This window comes from Mirounga leonina, unplaced genomic scaffold (genome assembly GCF_011800145.1).
Source record: "Mirounga leonina isolate KUSES-001 unplaced genomic scaffold, KU_Mleo_1.0 Mir_173, whole genome shotgun sequence".
NCBI classification, from domain to species: Eukaryota; Metazoa; Chordata; class Mammalia; order Carnivora; family Phocidae; genus Mirounga; species Mirounga leonina.
The window spans coordinates 76,140,787-76,146,786 of NW_023270447.1; the positions used below are offsets into that span (position 1 = coordinate 76,140,787).

At 41.5% G+C, this 6,000-nt stretch overlaps 1 protein-coding gene across 2 annotated transcripts in view; it reads right to left on the minus strand.

The window, feature by feature from the left end:
- Positions 1-6,000, minus strand: part of RCAN3 (RCAN family member 3) — a 31,315-nt gene extending 25,315 nt beyond the window's left edge. The window contains exon 1 of one of the 2 annotated variants that reach the window (XM_035019479.1): positions 5,806-6,000. The gene's annotated coding sequence lies outside the window, so the exon portion shown is untranslated. Of the gene's footprint in view, positions 1-1,234; positions 1,329-5,805 lie in introns of those variants that run through there. The other variant, XM_035019482.1, reaches the window with a different exon arrangement.

The following is a 6,000-nucleotide window of genomic DNA, read 5'->3' on the forward strand; positions in this document are numbered from 1 at the left end:
GTCACCAGAGCAAGAGCAGAATTTTGGGCAATGAAGGGGAGGGGAGAGCTTGGAAAAAGTACATGAGCCCAAGAAATTCTGATCTGCCTCTAGCTCCTTCCTGCCTCCACAGACTGAAAAATCACTGATCTGTAGGATTCATATACCCAGACTCAACCTCTCTCTCCTGACTTCCGGACTTGTATTTTTAGCTATTACACATATCTACCTGGGTAGCCCACAGGTACTATCGTTATTTTAAACTTTATGCCACTAATTAGATTATTGTGCTGGAAGTCTCCAATCGGGAAAGGGGCCTGGGGGGAGTGGGGATGGTATCTCACTGGGGTTTTCACTGTAATCTTTTCTTCAAGACTAAGTTGTCACTTAAGAGTTCGTAGCTCTCAGAGCACTTTGTTCATTTCTCTGTTATATACTTATCCATGACTGTTTACGAAGCACTCCAAGCTACCAGACCAGGAGTGCCTTTGAATCCCCAGGCCCTGGCACAGTTTCTGGCTCACAGTATATGCTAAATTAATAAGAACTGCTGAATGAAAGCAGATAGCACTGTTTACCCCACTGATATGCAGACAAAGGAAAATTTAATTTTGCGTGAGATTAGAGACAGTTTCCCCATGGATGTTATGGAGAGACTTAAGATGAACAGAATTTCGGGGCGCCTGGGTGGCTCAGTTGGTTAAGCGACTGCCTTCGGCTCAGGTCATGATCCTGGAGTCCCTGGATCGAGTCCCGCATCGGGCTCCCTGCTCGGCGGGGAGTCTGCTTCTCCCTCTGACCCTCCCCCTCTCATGCTCTCTCTCTCTCTCTCTCTCTCTCATTCTCGCTCTCAAATAAATAAATAAAATCTTTAAAAAAAAAAAAAAGATGGACAGAATTTCAGGAGAAAAACGATGGGGTGCATTCCAGGCAAAGCCAAGAGTTCATAGACAAAGGCAGGACGGATCAGTGTGGCCAGAGGGTACTGTATTTGGTGGAGTGGCATGAGACAAAGTTAGAAAGAGTGGCATGGGCCAAGCTCCCTGAAAGTACAGTTACGGAGTCCTGATATAAAAACCAGTCAATGTCAGCATGCCGATGATGGCTTTTAGGCAGGGAAATGATACAACCAACCCAATTTAACTTTCAATATCACTAAAAGTAGACTGTCTTTATATCTTATCTCTTAGAGGCACTAATGTTTTTAATCTCGCCCCACTCCCAATCCATTAAAGAGGTGAGGAAAATACTGTGCCTGGTATTTTGGAGGCTGGAAAGTTGGGGAGTTCTGAAAGGGTAGATTTGGAAATATGAGAAAATCAAGCTATTTTTGATAAGATTTGTTCTTTCAAGATCCTTCCTCCAACCCCTAAAAAGGAAAAAAAAAAAAAAAATCAGAGCATAGGAAACAATCCCTCACTTGACTTAAAAAAAAAAGATTCTTAGAATGTTATACCTTCATTTCCTGTTTTCTACCTTCACTTTGGGGTGACTTTCTTTTGACAAAATTTCAAACAGAAAAGTAAGAATAGTACAAGGAATTCCTGTATACTCTTTACCCAGAGTTACCAATTAATTACATTTTTGCCCATTTTTAAAATAATTCTATTTTTTTTTTTTTTTAAAGATTTTATTTATTTATTTGACAGAGAGAGACACAGCGAGAAAGGGAACACGAGCAAGGGGAGTGGGAGAGGGAGAAGCAGGCTTCCCGCCGAGCAGGGAGCCTGATGCGGGGCTCAATCCCAGGACCTTGGGACCATGACCTGAGCCGAAGGCAGTAGCCCAACAACTGAGCCACCCAGGTGCCCCCAAATCATTCTATTTCTAAACATATACTTTTCCCCCTGAACCACTGAGAGTAAGACAACTGTGTTGTCTTTACTCCCAAGTATTTCACTGTGTGAGAACAAGATCATTTTCTTACACAATCCACAGTACAATGATCAAAACCAGGAAATTTAACACTGATATAATACTGTTACCTAAATCAGCATCTATATTCAAATTTTGTCAGTTATCCCAATAATGTCCTTATGGTTATTTTCTCTTCAAATTTTTTAGATTATTGTTAAATAATGTGCCTTTTGTCCCAAGATAGTTCAATAATCTTTATAGTATTGCTACATTTTCTTCACATACACATTATTGTATATTTGATACACTTTAAAAGATTGGATTTTGGGGTGTCTGGGTGGCTCAGTTGGTTAAGCACCTGACTCTAGATTCAGCTGGGGGCATGATCTCAGGGTCATGAGATCGAGCCCTGCATCAGCTCTGTGTTAGGTGTGGAGACTGCTTAAGATTCTCTCTCTCCCTCTCTTTGCCCCTCCCTCTCTAAAAAAAAAAAAAATAGTAATAGTAATAATTAAAAAAATAAAAGGATGGATTGATGAAATATCACAGTAACCGCAAACAAGTCTGAACAGTCTTTAAGTATATCTCAGGAAGATTCAGGCTCCACAATCAATTTTCTAGATTTAAACTCTAGATTTAAGCTCCCCCAGTACTCTATATTAGGCAAATTATTTTGCTTCCCTTCCCATTTCCTCAACTCTAAAATAGAATTATAAAATAATAACCCTTAACCAATAAGGATGCCAGAAAGATTAAACGCAAAGTGCTCAGAACAATGCTTTGCATATAGTTAGTCCTCAACAATTATTTTTACATATGCACAATCTACATCAAGGCATTGCTGGGTTGAAAGGATGCCAATAATATCAGAACCATCAGTGGAACAGATATTAAAACAATAAAATGAAAAAAATACATAACCATATTATCTAATTCCAAGCAAAAAAAAGGCTACAAGAAATAAAATGAATGCTTTGTATCATTTCATGAAAACTGTTCAGTGGCAGATGGGACAATGAAACCAGCTCAGAGCAATCACTGGCAGTAGTAATTTGCCTCCAGGAAGAACACATTTAAAGATTTAAAAACAGACAGCTAGCTGGAAAAAAAAAAAAAGGCCACAGTTCCTTTTTTATTGGCTTCACGGAATTTTATGTTGTAATTCAGTGCACACAATATTAGAGATATTATCTTTCAGATGATGGTTCTCTTGCTGAACGCAAGCCAGGACATTTTTTTGGATATAGCTTAAGTCAACATCATCAACCAGTTCATAATTTTCTGACATCATAAATGCAGTTAGATTTGAACAGAAAGAGAGAGATGATCAAAATCAACCAGTGGAAACGACAATCTTAGCACATCTGTATAGAAATCATTTTATAAAGTGACTCTGCTGGTATTTAACAAGTAGCTTGGTTTTATTAAGACAAAGAAAAAAGTTGCAAAAGTATACTGTTTCTATACTGTTGGTTCTGAAGTTGTTGCTAACTCTGTTCCACTCCAACTATTACAAGACCAAGCTGTCCTGAAGTTTACTAACCCAGGGAAATCCTGACTGGTTTAACAGAAAGGGCTGAACCAATATCCTCCAGCTTTTGTAAGCAAAGGTCTGTGCTAATCGGGGTTTAGTGTCATCTCAGGGCAAATGTAGCTGTGGCCAGCTTCTGGCAAATTGTTTCTTCATGGAAATATCAAATGAGTGGAAAACTCCAAGTAGCATGACCATCCGCTCTACTACGAGCATTGTGACAAAAGTAATCCATCAAGGCAAAATGTAAGGCATGTGCATTTGATCTTTGCATTTTAAGTTTTGATCAAGAAAAGGTAAATTCCTCCTCCTCCAGGATTTTTTTTTTAAATAATTTTTCAAAATAGTACGCTTCTCAACTTGGTGAACTTTTAAAATGCCTGAGCTAGATGCACTTTATTATTTTTTGATGTATTCAAAATGCTACTGAACAATACTGGAAACAAACAGGTGCCCCCTTTCCAGCTCTACATATGCCCTGCTGAATAACCTTGCAGTAAGTCATTTGGCTTTTTATTTGTTCTCTCATATATAAAATAAGGACAATACTCACAGATGTTGTTGAACTACTAAATTCCTTTTAAAACCTTCTAAATTAGAATTTAGACTAAATTTCTTTTTTCAAAGAAACCCTCAGAATTGTCAATATGGGGGCCCTGAATGGCTATCATGTAAGTCTCCAACTTCTATCCCCTCCTTATTTACTACTTATAGGTAGACTTTTACTGCTTTTTAGTAGTTGTGGCCAAAAAAAAAATTTTTTTTTGATGCAAAACTAAAGTAGGTGAAAATTAGATTTTTGTATTTTTTATGTTTCAGTGACCTATGGCCTCTTTTCACAGATAATTTAGAATTGGTCCTATTATAATTATTGAGCTTCAGTGCTCCACCAGGAATAGTGGTATTTCTTAGTGTGAGAGAGAGAACAGAAACAAACAACAACAACAAAAAAAATCAACTGTGGGAACATATGAAAATAACAGGTTTTAAAGACCTATTAAGGTAGAGATATAAAAGACTGATGCTATTCGTTCTGCTGTACGTAATGCATTTTCCCTCACTAGAACCTCTACATTCTAGAGGGAGAGTGGAGATCCACTGTCTGACCCCCACCTTCTGGGGATTTTTGGGGGGTCTAAATAACAAATGGTATTGGAACTTTGGAGCTTCCCTTATTTCACAGGCTTCAGCCTAATGGATTTCCAAATCACACTATTTATCATGATGTTTTGCTTAAGTCTTTTCAACCAACAAATCCTCTGGCACCATACAAAATGTGTTTTCATTTGTAACCCCTGACATCCCACATGTTTAAAAGCTTTACAAATGTTACACTTAAATAATGGGGAAAAAATCCTGTTTTCCCTAATAGCAATGAAATCTCTTCCCACGCCAGGAAAGAAAAGGTTTGCCGTGGCAGTTAAATGTAAAGCTGACGGTATGACTGAAGAAGGGGCACAGTCCTCAAGCCTTTCTTCCTCCATCAAAAATTCCTCAATACCAACAAAAAGTCCCTGTCAAAAAGTACAAATTGGTGTGAGGCACAAAAATCTATATCCTGAGTCTCAATGTTGTATTTTTTATAATTAAAGAAACTCAACCAGAGCTAATGAAATAGTCTTAAATTATTTTGAATCCTATGCAGCAATAGCTACAAAATACGTCAGTTGCTTCTCTCACCAAATAGTACATCAGAGACTTCCATGAAATGCAGAGAATTCTATGAAAAGTGCAAATAAACGTGGTGTGCTAGGTAATTTTCAGTACAAGGGAGAGAATATTTCTGGCTTTGAGCACTACACTGAAACAACACTTTAACGAATCCTGGTTTGTCACTGAAACGGGTCTGACCTGCTCCCGACACTAGACTCCTAATCCCTGAGGGCGATGATCAGATTTTGCACCGAAGCTGGAGTGAAGCAATCTGAAAACAGACCACTATCACTCTACCGGTCCAGACAGCAGGTGGAAGCAGACAGACAAGTTGCACGAAGTTAGCGAGTTAAGTAAAGCGATGGCTAATCGTGCATTATCAAGGGGCAAGGGGGTGGAGAGGGGCTTCGAACTCCTGGCCGTCCCTGTTTTCCCGACTGCACCTTTCCTGCCTTCAGTAAAGCTGGGCCCGTCAGCTATTCCAAGAGTCAAACTGTTGCGAGACAACTGGTGGTGGACAGGAGGGAACAATTTTCTTGGTTTTGTTCTCCAAGGCACCACCCCAGAGCTGCCGGAGAAGACGCAGGGCGCGCGAGGGACAGGACCCTGGACGCGCAGCATCTCTAGGGTCTCGGGCACTGGAACGCCCACCTCTCTCGGGTGTCTGCGCTCCGTTTCTATCTTTTTAACTTTCCGCACCCCGCGCCCCCCACGCTCCCCAGTGCTGCTTGCAGACCCGGCTGGGAGAAGCCGCGCGCCCGCCCCACGCTGCGAAGGGGACTCACCTGCGGGCTTGGCCGCTGCAGGAAGGAGGGAAGGCAGGCAGGGGCGAGGCCGGGGCGCCCCGACGGGCTACGCGGGAGCCGGGGCGCCGCGAGGAGCGGGGCCCGGGGAGACGCGGCGGGCGGCTGGCGACGACCGAGGCACAGTTCGCGCGGCTCGGGCCGCCCGCAGCCTCGCCGCCACGCCCTCGACGCTCG